Source organism: Mirounga angustirostris, unplaced genomic scaffold, assembly GCF_029215605.1.
Source record: "Mirounga angustirostris isolate CCGP_5_RB_7025 unplaced genomic scaffold, mMirAng1.0.hap1 SCAF_3, whole genome shotgun sequence".
Lineage (NCBI taxonomy): Eukaryota > Metazoa > Chordata > Mammalia > Carnivora > Phocidae > Mirounga > Mirounga angustirostris.
In genome coordinates this window covers 144,707,144-144,730,880 of record NW_026991711.1, presented here as the reverse complement: position 1 = coordinate 144,730,880, position 23,737 = coordinate 144,707,144, and the positions used below count along the sequence as shown (strand labels likewise).

Below are 23,737 nucleotides of genomic sequence, written 5' to 3'. Positions count from 1 at the left end.
TCAATGTATTGATAGACATTTTCTTCCTATTTTAATCTCTAGCTCATGTCACACATATTTCCTATTTGAAGCCATTTAGCCCTTTAAAAAGTTTTATAATGCATATATTTGAAATTATATACTTGTAAATCTTCCTACTTCATTTTATGAGAATCAAAAGAGGTTGGTGACTAGATGAACCATATCTAATACAGATGTATCTTTAAAAGCTTTAAATGGTACTGACCTCATAGACAGTTCTTTAACACACACATACACACACACAATGTCTTTTTTAAAAATAATTCTTATGTGTGCCTGAACCTGAATAAATATAAACTGCACTGCCTCTCCCACCACATTTCCCTTCTCTAATCTCCTTTCTGCAGCTCCTTCATGCCCATCTCAGAACAAACACAATCTGCATTCAGAACAGGACCATTTACAAGTTCAATGGAGTTATTTTGGGTGAGTCATTGAAAACACAGTACAAAACCTTTCCTCACTCACCAGAAATGCATTTTTAAAATAAAGCCAAAGTGAACAAGGCTTGGCAAGTTTGAGGGTGGACAAAATGGGGAGAGAGCGGGGTTTCTGCCAGACTCAGACAGGATTTTGCTAAACCATTTTTGTCTATTCCTTACATTTAACTCTACCAATTTTTCTTACCATCACTGACCAAAAAGTGTAAGATTGAGCAGGTGGGACATCAAAATAAGGACACTTCAATTCAACCACCACTGTGATACTGAGTAGAACCAGCAGATCCCTTATATCTTAGCATCAGTTAAGTCCCCCTTTTTGTCATTCTTTAATTCAGAAGCTATAAGATGTATCCACTGAATAATCTCTTTATGCTAATTAAATCAATTTTGACAAATTAATAACTTTAGGCATTTTTTAGAAAGTTGTATATAAATTTGGTATACAAGTCTTTAAAATTGCTTTTAAAATAAGAGAAGTTCCATGAGAGTTAATTAAACAATAAAATATTAAAGGAAATAGAGCTATAGAGACAGAAAATAATAAGCTAATTCCTAAAAAAATCTTTTGAAATTGAATTAATATAATGAAAGTCTATACAATGGCTTGATACATTTTAGACATTTAACAATCAGGTATTCAAGATTTATGAATCAGTGTAGATTCTTCTTTATCTATATAACATATTACTCACCCTTTATCCTGCAGAGAACTTTTTAGCAGAAATACAAGTAATTACTCTTCCACAACTTGGTACAAATCAGTTGAGGCTCACATCTCATGAATGAGGAGAAACCTAGAAAAAAATCAATAAAGGGAGATTCTTAAACATATAATGATAATTCAGAATTCCTTTGCTATAAAATTTGATAGGCCTTTCCAGGTTGACCCAGCAAGTTACTGTGTGGTAATTGACACAACCTGTAGGCGGCCCTACAGTTAGAATTGTTCACAAGGGGTCTGTCTGAAAGCTGCGGGGACAAGCCAGGTTCTACTAGATGGAACTATGCAAATGTTCTCCTTGAACTCCCTGCAAATTATCAGTTTCCACAAGTCAGGGTGACAATTATTGGTTAAATGGAATGAAAACTCTGTGAAAGTTAATCTGGCTATGAAAGCACTGGGGTCATAATAAACAAACACATATTTCCTGCTGTAGTTTAAGAGCATAGCCAAAAACTCTGGTTTCCCACATTTGGGGAATTTTTTCCTTTTCTTTTATGGTTAGGCAATTGTTTCTAAATTATAAAATAAGTACTTATACAGCCTTCAAAGCTTATCTCGACTATCTAAGAATGATTTTATCACATTTAGTTGTATTTAAATATAATCAACAAATGATCAAAAGTTAAAGGAACTAAATATCTATTGATGGGAACCCAAAACTAAGAACTTCCCCACAATCTTATTTCAAATCCAACAGAAAAATGAAACAAACCTCCATTAAAATTTCTCTGGAGCGGGCAAGAAAGGTAGCATAGTTGGCCTGGATTACATTAGCACTAAAGCAAACAGCTTAAAGTTCTGTTTATTAATAGACTGTTATTATATAAAAGAACTACAGGGTAAAGGTCAACACACAGGTTGTTTTGGTTAATTTTTAAAAAATCCCCTGAGCCTGTGTCTTTCCAATTTTTTTACTAGTCAGCCAAGTTGGCACCTTAAAACCTTTAACTACTGTAATTATTATAATAGTGCTGATATTCAATTTGGACAAGTGGTAGTAGAAGAACAATTATTTCAGGGGACCCAAGGAAATAACAATGTTGAAAATGGATACTTTTGATTGAGCACTTGCTTTGTGCCAGACACTGTTCTTAGGATTGGATTTACAGTATCTCATTTAATACAACTCTATAAGGACTTGTATTATTCTCACTTTATAGTTAGGGAAACTGAGCTTCAGAGAGGTTAATACTTGCCCCAGGCCATGGACTAATAAGTGGCAGAGTGGAACCAGGACTTTTCCCCTGCAAAGTCTACGCTCTCACCTAAGATGTGTGACTGTCTCCTAGTACTCCAGATCCACTGTTAGAGAAACATTAGTAATCACTCTCTTCGGACCGAGGAGATTCTTCACATATAGCTGATGGGCAGAGGGTCAGTGTGACTCAGAACTGGAAGGAATCCTAGGGAGCCAATTACCTACTACAACTCCCTCATTTTATAAAGGGAGGGAAACTAAGCTCAGAAACTTTAAGTAGCCTGCTCAAGGTTGGCTATCTAGTTAGTGACAGAATTAATTAGGGACAAGGATCCAGATCTCAAAGCCCTACAAACATTGATAAAGGCAAAGGTAGAAAAACTGCTTTTATCTTATCAAATGTTCTGAAGAACTTGGAGAATATAAAAACAAAGATTTTAGTATCTAGGCTTCTTAAGGGGATGTAATATTACAATTTATCAGTAAAGGTGATACCTCTGGCCCAAAATTTATAGCTGCACCTAGCCATCTTTCTGGAGAGGACTCAAGGTTGGGGACAGTGAGAATCTCTGCAAACTTGAGTATATCATTCAATTAATTTTTGAGTCCTTCTAGGATAACATCCTATATTCTGTTAGATACAAAAACCCAAGACTGTAGCATCCCTGGCCCAGCCACATTCTTGTACTCAGAGAACTTTCTCAGGGGGCATCATACTCTTGATCAAGAAGAGAGAATTGTTGCTTCTTAACCTAAAATCTGGTCTTCCAAGTAAGCCTTAATTGCCTAATAGGAGACCTGAAGTTTTAAGACTTCACCTTTCACCTAAAAACTATTTAAAATTCTATTTTAAAGAGAAACAATATTCAGAAAGTTTTTCTGAAGGGTAATATTCCGCCACTACTGTGACTAATATATATGTGAGTATTTCAATGTGTTAATATTTAGCCATTCTTTAAAGCAGACCAGCAAAGACCTGGGTGTCTCAATAGTACCAAATGATTTCCAAAAAGATGGTTTTTACAAAATCTCTCTGATTTGTAAAATGGCATCTGTCTATATTGATTCTCAATATGAGCAATGATGTGAAATGAGATGCGTTTTTTCTAATAAGGAGTCTTCCCAGAAGTTGTTAAGTACATCACCCTGTGTTCTCTTTAGGAGAAACTCAGAAGAAATATCTTTTTACAATATTTTTTCCAAGATGAGTTGAAATTACTGGGACATTTTATTCTAATCTCCTGGGCACCAGGACTTGGATAACTAACAAAGTTTCTGTTTTTAACATTGGTTACTAGAAAATTGAAAGCCAAATGTGTGGCTCACCCGGGTAGATGAGTAGGTCATCATGGTATGCATTCTAAACCTTATTCATAGCTCTACTTTGTCCCCACCCTTTTTTTCTTCTTCTTCTATTTTTTCTTTTCTCAAAATAATATTTTATAATTTTGTATATTCTTTTTCTGCACTATGACAAGGAAAAGCTAAATATATAAGAATAGTATGCAAAATTATGTTTACTATACAAATATATATATATCCATAGAAGAATATTAGGAGGGAAATAAAGCTGCTCCATTACAATGACAATATTATGGCTTTTTCTTTTATTTTCCAAACTTCTTGAAATTGCATTTACAATTTAGGGAGAAAAAGTTATTTGAACTTTGAAAACTCTAGCTATTTATTCCAGAGATAGAAGTATGGGAAATATTTGCAAACCCCCCCCCCCACAATGTACTTCAGTTTGATTATGTTAAAGCAAGTGAGGAACTGTCATAAAGTGAGGTTGGAATGGTAGGTGAGATCCAAATTTCAAAGGCCTTGGTGTGCTATCCTAAAATTGTGTTATTGCAAGTGGGAAGTTAGAGGCACCTTTCAGTTTTTAACTAAAGTGCTTTATTGAAAGATAACTAGTAACTATCTAGCTGAAAAAGTCAGACATGGGAAGTTGTTAGGCAAAGGAGCTAGTTAGGAGGCTTATTAGTATGGGGCTTGGGGATACAGAGGTTAAGACAGACTCAAGTTAGACTGGTAGGAATAGGGGCTGCAATCAGATTTGACAAATTGGAAATGGGTGGGAAGAAAGAAATGGAATGATCTTCAAGGTTTTTTCTACTTGTAGGTGCATGGATAGGTATTGGTGTTATTCAACATGATAGAGAATTTAGGAAAATTTGGGATTTGGCATTAATTTGTTTAGGAGTAAGAAGAACGAGAGAGAGGAAAGGAAATGAGTTCATTATAGGACATATTAGATATGAGGTACTTATAAATATTCTGATGGAAATGTAGCCCCAAGCATTCAAAAATACAGTACAGAGCTGAAACTCTGGATGAAAGTTTGGCTTAAATATTATTATAAGGTATGTGTGTGCTTGGACTCACTAACACTAGACAGCCATGTTTCTATTTCCCAAGTAAACTATTCCCAATATATCAAAGCAGTAGTCATCAATGACTTCTAAAATGCTAAATCCTCTGGATCCTTTTCAGCACTCTTTTTATAGTTATCTTTATAGCTTTTGCAGGACTGACTATTCCTCTCATTTCTTTCTTGATCTTATATTTTCCTCTTCTCCTACTTCTCAGTCCCCTTCACTGGTTTTCATTCTTTTACCAGCTTTATTGTTGTGTTCTTGAGAGTTTCCCTCTCTTAAGTGTACACAATCTCCCTGGCTGAGGTGGAGAAGACTGAGAGTGGAGAAGTTTGGGGAGAAACAAAAGTTTGTCAAATGTATTAAGTTTGAAAGCCTGTTAGACATCCAAGGGGATATGTTGTGCAGGCATTTAGATACGTGAATATAGAGTTCAAGGGAAAAATCTGGACTGGAATATAAATTTAAGAGTCATCAGCATATAAATAGTATCTACAGCTAAAAAACTAATTGGGGCCAGCAGGGGGGAATTGGTGGAAGAATGGTAAAAAGAGATGTCTGAGGATAGTGCTTGGAGTTTTCCACATTTTAAAGACAAATAAATGAGAAGAATCCAGCAAAAGAGGCTAAGAATGATCAGTTAGTGTAACCAGCAAAGTGGGAAGAGAACTAAGAGAAGTGGTATCTTGAAGGCTACTGAAAAAAGGGTTTAAAAGAGGAGGAAATGATCAACTCTACCAACTTCCTGAGAAGTTGATTAAGATGAAGACTGAGAATTGACCTCTGGGTCTGGCAGTACAGATATTAGTGCTGCCCTTGATAATAATTGCAGTGGAATGATGAACAGTGAAGCCTTGACTGTAGTAGGACTCTCTGGGGCCGGTTTCTTTTTAGAAGAGGGAAACAGGAAACAGCAGGGGCAGTCAAACTAAAACAATTAATTGGTTAAGATAGAACAAAAGAGCAAGAAAACCATTATATAGATATATGGCCATTCAAGATCATGATTATCTGTGTCTGGAAAAGGTTGGGGAAAAACCAGTTTCTAAAGCTTTGACCCCTCTGAGTTTATTTCCACTTAATTTTAATATTAGACCTTCTTATAATTACTGTCATTTGTCAAGTCATGAGAGAGGTAAAGATAGAAACAGTAAATGTAGACATCTAATGAAGAGAAGGATAAAGATAGGAAAATAGTTAAAAGGAAATACAGAGTTGAAGAAGGATTTCTGGTTATTTTTTTGAGGAATAAACCATGTTTATTGGTTAAAGACAAGAGCAAGTAGACAGAAAAAGGTTAAATATACACAGAAAAGGTTAGGTATTTGACGGATAAGATCTTGAGAAAGGGAGGAAAATTTATTTCATTTAGGTCATTTCTTAGATTGGAAAGAGATACAATGTACCAATGTAGTTAAATTTTCAGGGTAAGATAATTTTTTTTTGAAGATTTTATTCATTTGACAGAGAGAGAACACAAGCAGGAGGAGTGGCAGGCAGAGGGAGAGGGAGAAACAGACTCCACGCTGAGCAGGGAGCCTGATGTAGGACTCAATCCCAGGACTCTGGGATCATGACCTGAGCCAAAGGCAGACACTTAACCAGCTGAGCCACCCAGGCACCCCCAGGGGAAGATAATTTAAAGGAATTCACACCTAATGTCCTACATATGCTCTGAGAATTAGGCCAGATCATCGCTAAAGAAATGGATCATGAGCTGGTTGGAGAATTTAAAAGAGTAAAGGTTTGGCATAGTTGTTATTAAAAATGGAAACAAAACTATAGGGGAGAAGTAAAATATTTATTTAATCATTATATATCCCTCTAAGCACCTTATAAATATCAGCTCATTTATTCATCATATGTCTGTGAGATATGCTTGACTATTATTCCCTCTTTGCAGATGAAGAAAATGAGGCGCAAAGTGATTATGCTATTTTTCTAAGGGTACCCAGCCAGTAAGTGGAGGATCCTGAAACTGAGCTTCTGTGGTCTAGCTCCAGAGTCCATGCTCTTAACTCCTTTACAATGCTGATTGATGGCAGTGGCCTGACTTCACTTAGCAGGTTTAGGTACATAGATGCTGAATTTCAAAAGACAAAACTTTACACCCATCCAGGATAGGAGCTCAGAGGTTGAGTATGATGGAAGTTGAGATTAGTTGATGAGATAAGCCATAGCATGTAGGGTTAGATGGAAGACATAGGGCAGGAGGGAAAGAATCTGGGTCATGTAGGGGTTCAGGGACTTGAATCTTTGTTATATTCTTAAGGTTTAGGTTCCTTTGAAATCAAATAGTTTGATAGAAATAAGGAAGAGGGATCATTGAAAACAGCAGGAACTCAGAATAAGAGAGTAACATTGTGAAGTGTCATTAAGAAGGGTAAAGAGTTGCTGGGGAGGGCTAGGTAGCATTGGAGTATGGCACTGGTTGTAGATCACTGAAATCCAAAGAAGTTAAAGGCCTGTGCAGCAAAAGAGGTCAAGAAATGATGAGTCTAGGGTGTTGGGTGGGGCACATCTATAAATATTGAAGTCACTTATGAATCACTCAAGATGAGACAGGAAATGGGGTGGAGAAAACGGCTGCAGAAACCAGTGGATTGCAATGTGAACGTGTTGAGGGAATGAAAGATGGCGTAAGAGAGACCAGACAGACATAATGAACATACTCCAAGAAGTGCAGTCATATAGGTCAACCTTTCCTGTAGCCACCTGCCTCTGGCAGTGTGATAGGGAAGCCAAAAGTGCCATGGCACTAATATGCCTAAATTGGCAGCTTTCCTGAAGAGCTTTTTAAAGAGGTTGAACTGTTGAAATGATTAAAGCTTTAAATTACCTCAGAGGTCCAGCACATTAGTAAAGTAAATATTAACACAGTTTAGTTTATCTAGCCCATATAAAACCATTACCATTTAAGTACAAATATGGCCCTATGGATATTTTAAGTTTTCAAAGGTGGGAGAGTGGAAGGAGGAAGAGAACATAGAAAACTGAGGTATAATTTGGCCATGCATACTGTGAACAACTGACATAGAGGAGGAGGAAAGAACCAGCAACCATGAACATGGAGAACCTCTTACATGTGCCCTAGGAATAGTGGCATGTGGAAAGGGGAAATGTGCAAATGAGCCATACTCCTCCCTTAGTTCAGAATACTCAGTAAAATTTGTTATTTTAGATGCAGTGATAGGGGCTTTCCCAGTTCCAACAAAGAGACTCAAAGACAAAAAATAAATTTTTACAGAAAAGAAATCCTACCCCTGAATCAGAAGGTAGGCTGAATTACCTACTATGATATAATTAACTACTTAATATTAGAGGAAATTATGTTTCAATCAACAAAAATTCAGATTTGCCCTTGGAGACCTATATTGCTGGTTACCTACCAAACCACCACTCCTCCACCTTCTTCCTTACCAACAGAATCCTTATTATGCCACTGGATATTGGCATCTACATATGACACCAAGAGATAAGGCAGCCATCTTGTGACCATAAGTGGAGCTAGCCTAGAAAGAAAAACCAAGATGCTAATAAGTTTCCCAGATTTAGGAAACAGGAATACAGGGACCCAGCTAAATATGAGATTTCAGATAATGGATAATATCACAAGGGATATATATCATTTAACTAAAATTCAGATTTAACTTGATGTCCTGTATTTACTCTGACAACCCTAGATACTCAGGATGACAAAATGGAAAGTTAGATCCTGTCATTGATGAAGTAATTGAGCTGCTGAATTAAACAACTCTGTGACCACCTTAACTCAAAACATTTTAGTATCAGATAAATCTTCCTTAGTGTTAAGCCAGTTCTTTTTGCATTTTCTGTTACTTACAGCCAAAGGCATCCTAACTAATGCAGTTTTGTCAGCCCTCTCATTGAGCAAGTCAATACACATATTGTTCATCCCTAAGTATCAACTTACAAATTCTAATTAGTATTTTCAAAAGGTTTCTTTGTGAAAGTTCTTTTAGTATGACATACATCTATGTTTTCAGAATTCAAAGTTTTCCATCTTTGTGTAGTACTCCATAAAAGTTATTTTCATGAAATGTATAACATGAAACGTCTTTCTCTGTACAGTTTAGCTGGATTAGATGATCTCTAAGATCTATTCTAGTTCAGAAAATATTAGTTATTATAGAACAAAAGTAGATGTGAAATAAAGATAGGCACCTGACAATAAGGCCATACAACAAAAATTATCCAGTGTTAAAGTTAATTATGTAACAAAGGGCTTCTTCTGACAACAGTTACTTGTTTTAAGAATTAGCAGAATTATATTCATAATACCACCATTATGAAAAACAGTAATACAACAATTTTGATGTGATGTTTCTTGAGTTACAAACAGAAATTAGAATGAAGTCTTTTATCCATATAAATATGTAGCTTTTATTCTTAATATCCTAAAAGTACAGAGTAATCTTGGGCAAAAGAAAACAAGATAAGTGATGGAAAATTTCTAAATGATTATATTCACAGGCTGTGTGGTTCTGGAAGCACCAAAAGCTGGCATTTTCCATCTGTTTCCAGTGGCTTATCAGAGGCCTAAGTCAGTTTGTGCATGCTCTTAAAATTCTGCGTTTTTTTTTTTACCATGAGTGTAACCACAGTGATTGGAGAACGGAGTGATCTTTACATGAACTGACCTCCCCTGGTCAATGGGAAAATAGCTTATGCTAACAGACAGGAACATGGTGATATACATGGTGATATACATTTGTGTGCATGTGTGCACAGTTCTGTGAGTGTGTGTGCACACTTCTGCTTGTGAGTGATCCAGAGGTTATTAGATCAAGAAGCCTCTGCTTTTTCCCCATGCTCATGCACAAGACAGATCTAGCTGCACAAGACCAGAGCAGCAGAAGTCAGTTTTCAGAGCTGGAAAACGGAGTGAGGTTATTGAAACCTTTATAATCAACATTATCTGGCATATCAGTACTCTTCAAAACTATGTTCTGATCTGAAACCAGCCATCTCACCACTCTCCTCTCCTCCCTCTCCTAAGAGTCTTATTCAAATGCAGTTCAGCTCTCCTTCCAAGACTGCTTTCTAAGAAAACAAAAACACTGCAGTTATAGAAGCCATTCATTTTAGAATATGTCCAATTACCACTATTCTCACTCAAGCATATCTCCTGACAGACTTCCCTATGCACACTTCTCAACAAGCATATCACAGTATTTATCCAGCAAAACCAGGTAACTCCCAAGAAGGAAAAAAATTTGCTCCTTAAAAAAATAATTTTCAGGGTGCCTGGGTGGCTCAGCGGTTAAGCGACTGCCTTCGTCTCAGGTCATGATCGTGGAGTCCCGGGATCGAGTCCTGGAGATCGGGCTCCCTGCTCAGCGGGGAGTCTGCTTCTCCCTCTGGCCCTCCCCCCTCTCATGTGCTCTTTCTCTCTCTCATTCTCTCTCTCTCAAATAAACAAATAAAATCTTAAAAAAATTTTTTTTTCTCTGTCATTGATTTTTTTAGATCCTATACCAGGTTTTAGAAAGGAAAACCATGGCATATGTGTGCATGCATAGCCATAGACCTCCACAATGAACTTGGGAAAAGAAAAAGAAAGGAGGGGAGGAAACATGTAACATTTCAGCTGGGTGGTCTGAAGACACTAGAGATTGAAAAAATATATTTAGAAGTTTAAAAATCTTTTTTTGTGAGATAATTTTCATTTGAGATCTTTTTTATGTATATACACGATGTATTACTTTTAAAAAATGGTTTAAGTTTTCCCCTAAAAATTAATAATCATACTATAAACTCTTTCTAAAGACCATTTATTGATTTGACCTTGGAAGGATATTTCCAGTTCATTGATTACTTTTTTATATTACTTATTTTAATATACTAGGTAAAATTTTGTCTCCACATCTTCAATAGTGAAAAAACAGAAATAAAAGCTATAAATGGAAAAGAACACTTCTCCAGAGTCATTTAATTCAAATTTTCCTAAGAACGTTCTTTCCTCAATTTTAATTGTCTAATAATATCCATTATTTTTCTAATGTATACAAATATTTCTACGCTACCCTAGGAGAGACTATTTCAAATATTTCACAAACCCAGAGCATTTACTATTAAGCAAAATTTCTTATTTTCCAGATGCTTTAAAAAGGGATGATAGGGGGGTGCCTAGGTGGCTCAGTTGGTTGAGCGGCTGCCTTCAGCTTAGATCATGATCTCAGGGTCCTGTGATTGAGCCCCACATTGTGCATCCTGCTCAGGGGGGAGTCTGCTTCTCCCTCTCCCTCTTCCTCTCCCCCACTCCTGCTTATGCTCACTCTCTCTCTCTCAAATAAATAAAATCTTTAAAAAGAGGGAGGATGATAGGGGTGCCCTGGTGGCGCAGTCGGTTAAGCATCCGACTCTTGATTTCAGCTCAGGTCCTGATGTCAGGGTCATGGGATCCAGCCCTGCATGGGGCTCCACACTGGGCATGGAGCCTGCTTGGGATTCTCTCCCTCTCCCTCTGTTTTTCCCCTCCCTCCCCCACCTGATCATGTTCACTCTCTCTCAAAAAAAAAAAAAAAAAAAGGATGATAAAAACTAAAAACTATATGTAATATATAAATCTGATGCACAAGAGGTGATTAGGTCATAGTGTATGCCTGTTACTTTTATTTTTTATTTTTTTGCCAGCACAATTGCAAAAGTATAAAATGTCTGTGTGTCCATTATTGCATATGTGGTTTTAATCTATGAAAACAGGGGTCCTAGGTAGCTCAGTCAGTTAAGTGTCCAACTCTTGTTTTCGGCTCAGGTCATGATCTCATGAGTCATGAGATCAAACCCTGGGTGGAGCTCTACACTGAGCGGTGAGTCTGCTAGAAGATTTTCTCCCTTCGCCCCTCCTCCCCTTGCATGTACACACACAAACACTCTCTCTCTCTCAAATAAATAAATCTTTAAAATAAATCTATGAAGACGATCTAGTATCTTTTGATACTTCCATCACCAGTAATTTAAGACACTACAGAAAAGTGCCTTGCAGAATACACTGCTAGCTTATTAGCACTAAAACACTTGTTGAGTACCAAAGGTAGTACCCATTACCCCTTTTGCATACTTTAAATTCAGTGTCCTCTTCTATTGCCTTCAAAGTACTTCTTCAAAATAACCCCATTTTACCAACTCAAGCTTATATATCACGGACACAAACACTCCTCTCCATTTGGATCTATCTTTCTCTTCAATAAACATGCTTTCCCCTCCTCAGCTCTGTTGTTCCCTCCACCAGGAATGTCATTTCCTTTATCTCTACTCTTACTGGAGCACCTCATTTCCAGAAAGCTTTTTTGAGTGTTTTGCCCATATGGTGCTCTTACTGTCAATATGTCCATACAGCATTCCATCGTTCTGATTTCTGTTAGTTTATTCTTATGTTTTTCTGTAGGCTCCACCTGCCCTTGTATTCTGAAACACATTGGAAGTTCCTCTACCAAACTTTGTTTATTCATTGTTCATTTCTGTAGGATGCAAACTTCTAGAACCATCAAGTCAATAACCATAGTATATAAAAAAAGAAAAATAATAAAAGTTTTATTGTACAGAAACCACATTCAGAACCCCTTTTCCCTTATTTTGAAATGCAATTTCTAGGTGTTTCTCATGGTAGTTACTAACAGGGACATTATTTCAAATTTGGGTCCCCATAATATACCCCCTCTTTTCTTCCCATGGTACATGAGATACTACAGTGGTTTTCAAATTTATTTTTTTTAGGGACAGAATTTTTCTTTTCTTTTTAAGCTCATTCTTACCCAGAATTTCAAATATGTCAAAGAGATGCAAGCTGAGCACTCTTGTTAAAGAGATTGCAGTGCATAAGGGGAACGTGAGTGTCCTACCTGCCTAACCCTTCCACAGCCCCACCAGTGGCTCCTGTGGCTCCTTGGAGGAACTCTGGAGGCCCTTTGTAGAAACTGAGAAACCCTGGCCTTGGCTCTGCCATCTTGACTCAGTTCAGCTTGAGCAAGTCTCTTTCCTCAACCTTAAAAACAATGAACTTGATTGGGGCGCCTGGGTAGCTCAGTCATTAAGCCTCGGCTGTAGGCTCAGGTCACGATCCCAGGGTCCTGGGATCGAGCCCCGCATTGGGCTCCCTGCTCAACGGAAAGCCTGCTTCTCCCTGCCCCACTCCCCCTGCTTGTGTTCCCTCTCTCGCTGTGTCTCTCTCTGTCAAATAAATAAAATCTTTAAAAACAAAAAACAATGAACTTGATCTTCAGAGACCATTCATAGAAATTGCAAAGCACCACACTCAGAACAAATGAAAAAAAAAATTCATGCCTATTTTGGTGTTCTATTGTTGTATTGGGTCATACTTTTAGATACTTTCTTAGGACAAAAACTGGTTGATGTTTGATAAAAATTAGTACTGAATGTTGGTTATAGATTTGAACTTTTTTTGTTTGTTTGTTTACCTAGATTCTGCTTTGTATTATTATCAGTAAATTTCACTTTTGAAAACTCTAGTTTGAGGTAGCATTTCAAAAAAAGAAACCAAAGTTTGTATTCAACATTCACAACTTCTAATCTTTTGTATTCCTTCAAGAAAGCAAGCAGTGTAACATAGTGTTCCTACACAGAAACAATCTGGTATAAATATCATAGATACTTGTTTTGGTGGGTGTTCATTTACAGATTGTGTGAAGAAATACACAAACTCAGTATCAGGAAAATACCATTAAAGAGTTCTATCATTCTAGTTAATAAAAAATATTGATGAACTTGGGACATTTTGACTATATTTTAAAACTATTTCTATGGGGCACTGATTCATTTGTAAATGGAAAAAGTCAGGCAAAATACCAAAACAGTAAGTACTACTTGATTCCAAGCAACCTGTTAAATAAACTGTAGCTGCTTTTAACTGCAGAGTACTTAAATCTAGCTGTCTATAATTTTTTAAGAATTCCTGGCTTCCCCAGCAGATAAACTTGACTCAGCTGTCAACATAAAAGTCCCTTACCTGTCAGTTTGGCTTAATCAAAACAGTTTTGTTTTTTTTGTTTTTTTTTTTTTTTTAATTTGAGACAGAGAGAATGAGAGAGCCAGAGAGCACATGAGAGGGGGGAGGGTCAGAGGGAGAAGCAGGCTCCCTGCCGAGCGGGGAGCCCGATGCGGGACTTGATCCCAGGACTCCAGGATCATGACCTGAGCCTAAGGCAGTCGCTTAACCAACTGAGCCACCCAGGCGCCCAATCAAAACAGTTTTTGATGCTACTAATCTTCTACCAAAATTTTTCATTTTACAAATTAGATTTATAACATGAAAATCTCAATTAAAAAACCCATTTAACTCATGTGTATGTGTGTACGTGTATATGTATGTATATAGACATATAAATTTAGAAATATTGTTAAATAAAATTACTTCTAGTGAATTAAACTTTGCAAATAAAAGTAGTATATTTAGATAAGTTATTGAAAATTTAATTTGTTTTTACCATAGTGCCCTCATTACTAAAAGGTTACATAAAATTTTAAATACACTTAAATTAAGAATCATTCAGTCCGGGGCGCCTGGGTGGCTCAGTCATTAAGCATCTGCCTTCGGCTCAGGTCATGATCCCAGGGTCCTGGGATCGAGCCCCGCATCGGACTCCCTGCTCTGCGGGAAGCCTGCTTCTCCCTCTCCCACTCCTCCCTGCTTGTGTTCCCTCTCTTGCTGTGTCTCTGTCAAATAAATAAAATCTTTTTTAAAAAAAAGAATCATTCAGTCCATGCACATTTTTATTCATTCAATAAATAGTTATGTTGTACTTTGACCCAGATAGGAATTGAGTACTGAGATTTTGTTTCTGATACTCAGGAACTTGCAAACTAATGAAGATCATAATGTGGAACTACAGTATAATTATTATTTTAGTGACACAGGCCAGTGTTTTAACATACCACCTAAAGAAATGTCAAAAAGCAAATGAGGTCTGAAATGAATCAAAGGAGAACTTTTTTTGCCTGGAGAAGCAGTGAGAGACTCCTAGTCATACTTTGTTTCCCTCCTTCTGCAGAACCAACATCAGCCAGCTTTAAAAGCACTGTTATTGGGGGAGGGGGGAAGCCTGGCAAGGGTGAGAATAGTGATTTTGATTTGAGAAAGCCTGAAGTAGAAGGGAAGGATAAAGAAGTAAGATAAGGGGAAAATAAAAAGAGGAACTAACATTTATGGAATACTTAGCAATTGAGTTTTTATGTCTATTATGACACTGTGTTTCTTCTTAAAGGGAACTTGCTAGAAAGCTGTTGAAACCACTGAGGTAGAAGAAGAAGAAACTGGACAAATAAACTACAATTCTTTATCTTGGCTCTATTCAACCTTGTCCCTATTGACCAGTCTTTGAGGAAAAAGTATCTAGCACCAAACTAATAGAGAATGTCAAGTAAGATTTTCTTTCAAACTGTATTCATGTCTTGAATTTAGTAGGTCATCAATGTTTTTATTTGGTTTAATTAAGCAAAATAAGGAAAAATGAGTAAATAAAGGTAATGCTCAGAAGATATAGAATGAGTTTTTGGGCTAGAAGCCACCCATTAAGCTCTTACTATTGATAAGGCCTGCAAGAATTATAGTACAGTCATAAAAAGACACTTGAAAGTTGGTTGCATAAGCCTTTTTAGAAAAATGTTGAGTTTGGGGTCTTTAAAGAAAAGATCTCATTATTTTTCAATAGTTCAAATACTTCAAAATAAAAACTAAAAGCAAAGCATTCTGACAGTTAAAATGTAGTTTCATTTAAAAAAAAACCTCTAATTTTACTATACATTTGTGTTTCATTTATCTACATCAGTTCTTTATTTTATTCTCCAAATTAAATTGCCCTGAAATTTCTAGCACTAATAAAGGGGAGTCTGGGTTTTACAGTTTCTCTAAAGTTAACTATCTTAAGAGTAGAAAATCAAGGGACAGGCAATATTTTGAAGTTATGTATGTCTTCCAGAAAATCTGTATTTAGTTCATCTGTACGTTCAACTGGTGAGAATCTATTATCAATGGTACAGTTTTATATTACATATAATAGAATTATAGCACATCTTGTCCGAGGAGGATGTTTCTAAAGAAAAGAGCCAGATATTTGTACTCAAGTGTAAAACTCCCTAATAGGAAATAATGTTCAAAAGTAAGGTTCAATGAGCCTTAGTGCATATTTTAAGGCTTTAAGAATTATTTAGTATTTGTTTCTATTAAGAGCTAGCTAAGTACAAGCTAACCTTAAATGTTGGTAGGAATGGAACTGCATGCTATACTAAATTAGAACTGTATTAGTTCTACTTTAAGAGGAGACTTTTTGTACCTCTCTGAATTCATGCTAGTCACATCATTATCAATAAAACAAAACTTCCCTAATTATTTTACTGTAAGCATAAATATTTTGATACACTCCTTCCTATATTATAAAACAAAATATTAACACTATATGCTGTGAAATTCTATATTTCACCTCTCCTGGTATTCAGATTTCTCATGGAAAATGTACATATGATGTATCACACACTATTAAATTTGACATCATAAAATGGGAAAAACAGTTTTAAATTACTTCTTTATGGTTTTTAAGGACAGATTGCTGCACAAAGGGTCAGACTTTTTGTTGTTGTTAAGAGGCCAGATTAGTAAATGTTTTAGGCTTTTTGAGCCTAATGGTCTCTGTCACTACTCAGTTCTGCCATGTATCACAAAAAACAGCCATAGCAATACGTAAATGAATGAGTAGTGCTATCTTTCAATAAAACTTTATTTTCAAGCAGGTCAGTAGTTGTTAAGAGGCCAGATTTGGCCTCTGGGCCATAGTTTACTGACTAGTTGTAGAACATGAACTTTTTACATTTTCTCTGTTTAACAAAGATGATTTTGAACCACATTTCCCACTCTCTCTAGATATTATATATGATATATATTATCATTATATATATGGTTGTTATTAATATGTTATATGTTACATATAACATTTTCATATATTGAGATTTTTGAGCATCAAATACATGGGAAAGCACTTTAAAAACTAGAAGTATTGGTTAAAGAGTACAAACTTCCAGTTGAAGATGGATAAGTTCTGGAAATTATTTTATAGCATGGTGATTACAGCTTATAATTCTGTATTATACTTGCAAACTGCTAAATGAGTAGATCTTACATGTTTTTACCACAAAAAAAGAAATGGTAACTATGTGACGTGATAGAGGTGTTAGCTAACACTGCTGATGGTAATCATTTTGCAATGTATAAATGTTTCATCTCAACATGTCTTACACCTCAAACTTATACATGTTATATGCCAATTATATCTCAATAAAGCTGGGGGGAAAGCTAGAAGTATTTCTATCTGTAAGTGAAAGGCAGTAGGACTGTAAAATGAGATGTTTAACTATTCATAGCTAAAATGGGTATTATCTACCTTCAAATGTATCAGGATGCCTTTCTAATATTATAGTGGGTGAAAATTATTTCATGTTTCTAACGTGAGGAGATTTGGAAATATCTCAATATTATAATTATAATATTATATCTAGTAAATGTAATATATATAATACAAAACATATAATATTTATTATTATTTATGCTCCTCTGTATAGTTTATTCTATCATAAAGAGGAAATTTGTTTGGAACTAATTTGGTATATTTTCAAATACATGAAACCAATAACATTTCTTTTCCTCTACACATAAAAAATAGGAAGGTGCTAATTTTTTAAATATCCAACAATCTCACTAATTTACTATAAAACCAGTGTCACTGCCATGTGATTATTGCGTTAAGGATGTTAGGAAAGAAAGAAATGAGTTAAAGGAGTGACAGTAACAACATGGCTGACAATGGAAGCTGATGTTACCTTCACATGGAAAAGCTGAGAAAATACTAAACCTGAAATTCTCCTAGTAAATTGGGAAATGTGAGTTCTAACACAGGCTAGACAAAGGACATTCCTTTAAATTATTTTAATGTGAAGACTGTTGAGACTAAGAATTGTGAGGTATCAAATGTAGTGATCTGAAGGGATATGTGCACCCCAAAGTTTATAGCAGCAATGTCCACAATAGCCAAACTATGGAAAGAGCCAAGATGTCCATCAACAGATGAATGGATAAAGAAGATGTGGTTTATATATACAATGGAATATTATGCAGCCATCAAAAAAAACCCCTGAAATCTTGCCATTTGCAACAATGTGGATGGAACTGGAGGGTATTATGCTGAGCAAAATAAGTCAATCAGAGAAAGACATGTATCATATGACCTCACTGATATGAGGAATTCTTAATCTCAGTAAATAAACTGAGGGTTGCTGGAGTGGTGGGGGTTGGGAGAGATGGGGTGGCTGGGTGACAGACATTGGGGAGGGTATGTGCTATCATGAGGGCTGTGAATTGTGTAAGACTGTTGAATCACAGACCTGTACCTCTGAAACAAATAATACATTATATGTTAAAAAAAAAAAAAAAAGAAGAAGATAGTAGGAAGGGAAAAATGAAGGGGGGGAATCAGAGTGGGAGATGAACCATGAGAGACTATGGACTCTGAGAAACAAACTGAGGGTTCCAGAGGGGAGGGGGGTGGGGAGATGGGTTAGCCTGGTGATGGGTATTAAAGAGGGCACATACTAAATGGAGCACTGGGTGTTATATGCAAACAATGAATCATGGAACATTACATCAAAAAAATTAATTAAAAGAATTGTGAAGTATCCATAATAGATTAAAGAATTCAAATTACAGTGACAAATAGTTCACAGATTCCCATTAAAACTTTTCTGCTTCATAGGTAACAAAAAATTGCTTCAGTTTTAGAGAAATATTTTTTGCAGCTTTCAGTCTCAAAAGTATTTTAATTTATATAAATTGTGATAGCCACATTAAGTGTTCTTAGAAATACTATCACCTTTAGGTAGTGACTTGACTTTAAAAATATTTTATGATATATTACATAATATAGGGAAATAATTCTAGTTAAGTAGGTACATGTTACATAATTTGCATTTTTAGAACACTTACAAGGGAGACCGGGTGTTTTAAAAGATAAGGGAACTAGCAATTCCAGTAACATTCTCACTCACTTGAATTATGAACACTAGACAAGTTAGTGCTAATCAGATGTTTTCTGACCTATATAAAATGAATTAACCCTCCCACATCCAGGTTCTAGAGAAAAAAAAATATTACCAAATTGGTTCATTTTTTTCTACAGGTCTGGGGATGTTCCCTCTTGATTCTCAAATCTGATATGAATATGATGCATACTTCTAAATTAGTACTTATCATATTACATCATGGAAACTTTATATTTTTATACATACAAAATGAATACTCACAGTACTCCTAGTTCTTAATGCAGTACCTGGCATGTCCTCATACTTTACTGGTTAAATTGCATTAAAGACTACACTGCAAGGAGTTCCACTGTCACTGATATTAACCTTGTTAAGATATATGGTTTCTCGGGGTGCCTGGGTGGCTCAGTCGTTAAGCGTCTGCCTTCGGCTCAGGTCATGATCCCAGGGTCCTGGGATCGAGTCCCACATCGGGCTCCCTGCTCGGCAAGAAGCCTGCTTCTCCCTCTCCCATTCCCCCTGCTTGTGTTCCTGTTCTCACTATTTCTCTATCAAAAAAAAAAAAAAAAAAATGGTTTCTCAACATGGTGGCACCATACAAATAACTTTTCTAGAAACTATCCAGGGAGGCATGAGAAGGACAAAATTGTCTTTTAGCATAAGGAAGGTACTGTGCTAAAATTTCCTGGGGAGCTCAGCTAGCTTATATTTTAATTACTTCTTCATAAGTGGTTTTAAGTAATAAGCTTGCACTATTGAAACCCACTATTATCTTGAGATAATCTAGTTAGGAATAGAGTGTAAGGAGGCCCTTAAACCAACACTGCTCTGTAGCTTACCCACAAGACATTGAATGTAACCTATAGATGATCTACTGCCGTGAAAATGGTTAGATTAAAACACTAAAAATATTTTTTAAGCAGGATGTTGGGGAGATGGTTTCCCATTAGAAACAAAGGAATTTGAACATATAATTCTAATATACATAAGTTTCCTTAAGAAAGACTACCTGGAAGGGGTGCCTGAGTGGCTCAGTCGTCGTTAAGCATCTGCCTTAGGCTCAGGTCATGATCCCAAGGTCCTGGGATCGAGCCCCACATTGGGCTCCCTGCTCCGCGGCAAGGCTGCTTCTCCCTCTCCCACTCCTCCTGCTTGTGTTCCCTCTCTTGCTCTGTCTCTCTCTGTCAAATAAATAAATAAAATCTTAAAAAAAAAAAAAAAAGACTACCTGGAAGAAGGAAGTAGGGGTGATTTCTCTCAATTGTTAATGAGGTGATTTTCCTTAAAAGTATACACTACCTATAGGCACATCTGACCTCCCCAGGCCTGGGGCATACATAATATTTAAGAGGATTTAGACCTATGCCTCACAGTTAATGAGTACCAGCTTGTACATCTAAGGGTACTGATTATTTGGGGCCAGTGTGTAATCATTGTATACAAGCATTTGTGCTGCCTCTTCTTGACTTGTATTTTCATGGCTAGTAGAAGAGAACTGCTTCAACTTTATTCCCTTAAAATCAGGCCCCTGCTCTACCCCAGGTTCTACATTCCAGCCGAGCTGACCTCTTGTAAATACTGAACGTTCTGTGTCCTTTGCATGCAGAACATCCTCTCCACTCTTTTGCCTGTTGTTTCCTTTGCCTAGCACACCCAACCCCTGATCTGATTCCCGCCCACACCTCAAGACCTGGTTTAGCCAGTAAACTTCTATGGAAGGCATCCCCAGCCCTTCCAGGCTCGTTAAATACCCTTTTACCCGTGCTTCCAGATCAGCTTTGCAGAATTGTCCATTCACTTCTTGTTTTTCTATTTAAAGTGTTATCTTGAAGACGGGGCCAGTATCCATTATCATATCTCCAGCAACACAAAAGCAAGGAGGCAGTCTTGAGATAGAGTGAAGATCTGGACTTGCTAAGGCTGTAGTGCTTGGTAGCAGCGTTACTTTCAGCAAGTATCAATCTCTCTATGGTTCAGTTTCATCATCTATAAATACATGTAATACTTTGCAGGGTTGTTAGGAAGTGCTCAAATTGATACCTTTTGTAAGCACTTTACATGTATTATTATTTATTCCTCTGTACAACCCTATGAGGCAAGTAATGTTATCATTCATATTTTATAGTTAAAGAAACTGAAACATAGAAAGATTAAGTAACTTGCCCACAAATACTCAGAATAAGAGCATAACCAGGATTTGAACCTGGGCAGTCTGACTCCAGAGCACTCATTCATTCTAAACTGCATTTCACTTTGTTTCTAGTTCTACTATGTATAAGGATATTGTATTTTGATGATCTTCATCTTCATGTATTTTCATCTTTCAGCAAGTCTCACGAGACAGTACTTTTGTTTTCTATTTAAAGAAAATTGTGTAAGTTCAGAAAGGATTGTAATTAGAACAATTCCTTCTTAAAATGTGTATTTTATTCCAATTTGAAGAGCAATATCAAATACTTAGAATAATTGCAGTTTTCTTAACCCATTAGTCTTTATCATAGGCCTTAATACACAAATGCATTAAATTCTTGCTTCACTTCTAGTCGGACCTTGATACTAAATGTTCTCATTTAAATTATTACCCCCTTAGGCTCCCAAATTATCCTAGTATGTCTAGGAGGCCCCAGGCTCACTCAGGCAGGAAGCCAAATCTCTCTACTTTCTGCTCTTATTATTCCTTTTGTCAATGTATTTGTTCTAAAACTCTATTTCCACAGTTGTTGATTTTTATTTCTGTTTGCAGAGAGAGATTATCTCCCAACAGACCTGCAGATAGGAGATTAAACAAACATACAAACTGTGCTAAGAATCCAAACTCCCCTTACATTAAAATTCTCAGTTCGAAACAACCCTTCTTCCTTTCAAAACAGCAGTTTAACTTTTCTTGAAGAGATCAGACAGTTGTGATGGTCTTGAATGTGAAGGTCATTGGAGAGGTCATGCTGTAGTCATTGGAGAGCTACTGATGATAGAACAGTATGTTGTAAAACACTTCACAAAGATTCAGCTGGCAGGGGTCAGGAGGGACTTGGAAGGGACTTAGGAATTGAGGCTGAACTCATGACTGTTGCAACATGGCATATGTAGGTTTCTCACTTGCAGAGGGGCAGAGGGAATGCAGAGGGGTGCTTTTGAAAAATAGAGTGAAGCAAGAATCCACGTACAACCTGACAGGAGATAGGAGTCCAGGCAAGAGGGAAAGGGAAAAGCCATCTTTTCTCTGCTTTAAGGCTGAGTGACCAAAAGATGATATAAACAGAGATGGGGAGAGCTGATTTGGGCAGCAGGCATGAAAAGTGGTTCAGGGTGCTGGACAAGAAAAGAAGACAGAAGCGAGTAATCCAACTGCAGATGTGTTTCATATAATGGCGCTATATCTGTATCTTTGATTTTTCAGACAAAAGCAAGATTGAGTTGAAAATTAATACAGTCTTGGGATGCCTGGGTGGCTCAGTCAGTTAAGCATCTGCCTTCAGCTCAGATCATGATCCCAGGGTCCTGGGTTGGAGCCCCACATCAGGATCCCTGCTCAGAGGGGGGCCTACTTCTCCCTCTGCCTCTGCTGCTCCCCCTGCTTGTGCACGCTCTCTCGGTCAAATAAATAAATTTTTAAAAATTGAATTAAATTTTAAAAAAGAAAATTAATACAGTCTAAAAACCTCTTATTAAAATTCTTTTTCTCCTAAGTAATTTCTAAATCATCAAAAACATGAGTCATTAACTCTTTAAAAATAGGACATCTAATTTAGTTCTATTAAAAATTGAGAATTCTTTTAAAAATACCAAGTAAGTATTGAGACATATCCTGTAACACTTCTTCCTAGAAAGGACATATTTAAAAACTGATTTCTCAAATACTCCAATGGCCCTAAAATAGTCCTCTCACTGTATGTACTCTGTCTAGTGAATGAATAAATGAGAATATAGTCAGTGGGCAGTTAGTTTTAAACTGTACAAAAGTGATAAAAAAAATAAAGATGTTTATTTTGGAGCTGTCCACACATTAGTGACAATTAGTCAAGAAAAATCTAAGGGAGAAAGACCCAATACAGAAGAGCAGAGGGTCTGGGAATATATCTCATATTACACCTAAATTTAATGTGTGGAGAGAAGAGTGAAAGCCAAGGTACAAGGCTGAGTAATGCCACAGAAATGAAAGAGTATAAAGAATAAAGTGTAGACCATGGTGTTAAATGCAATAGAAGACTAGGAGTGGGGAGGGCTAGAAAAAGTTGCTGAGTATGTGTGCATTCTAAGAGAAAAGCCAATGAGTAGGAGAGTGGAAACTGTGCTAAAATAACAAAACTGAATATGTGCATAAAGAAACTGTTTTATACAGTTGGGCTTTTTGCATATGTCCCACACCCACAATTTACAACATTGGTTTAGTTCACAAATGCAGGTAATTGCAGATCAGCCCTTACCTACGATCTACACCCTGACAATATGTATAGTTTGCTTAAATTCTCTGTGCAGCTAGCCATGTATCGTTGTGCCAGTCACAATTCAAGCACCTTTCTTTATTTGCCAGGTATTGTTTGAACGTTAAAAAATAAAATCAAGTGACGCAAGTAGCTTTTCTGTGGCTGTATTGTTTGCCGAAGCTGTGACTGGATAAGGTCCAGTAATACCTTTACGATGGGCTCAGAAATAAGTAAAAAAGCAATGTGTATTTTGATAGAAACTTCTAGAAAAAAATCTCATGATTTCGTAGCTTTAATTAACCTTAGGAATCGGAGCCTAGCTCCTCCTTTATAGTGAAAAACATTTAAGGCCAAAGGAGATCAAAAGAACTGCCCAAGCTCACCAAACTAATTACTGGCAAAGCTAGAACCAGAAGTCAAGTGTCATTCTTGTTCCCAGTGCCCTGCTTATTTTATAAGCCATACTGCCTTCACCTGAATTCACA

General features: G+C 36.6%; 1 long non-coding RNA gene across 2 annotated transcripts in view; it reads left to right on the top strand.

Moving 5' to 3' along the window:
- LOC135363898 (uncharacterized) overlaps nt 1–23,737 on the top strand; it is a 68,300-nt gene that overhangs the window by 4,578 nt on the left and 39,985 nt on the right. The window contains exon 2 of one of the 2 annotated variants that reach the window (XR_010410236.1): nt 369–447. The exons of the other annotated variant lie outside the window; for it this stretch is intronic. This is a non-coding gene — a long non-coding RNA (uncharacterized LOC135363898). The remainder of the gene's footprint in view (nt 1–368; nt 448–23,737) is intronic. 2 annotated transcript variants of the gene reach the window in all.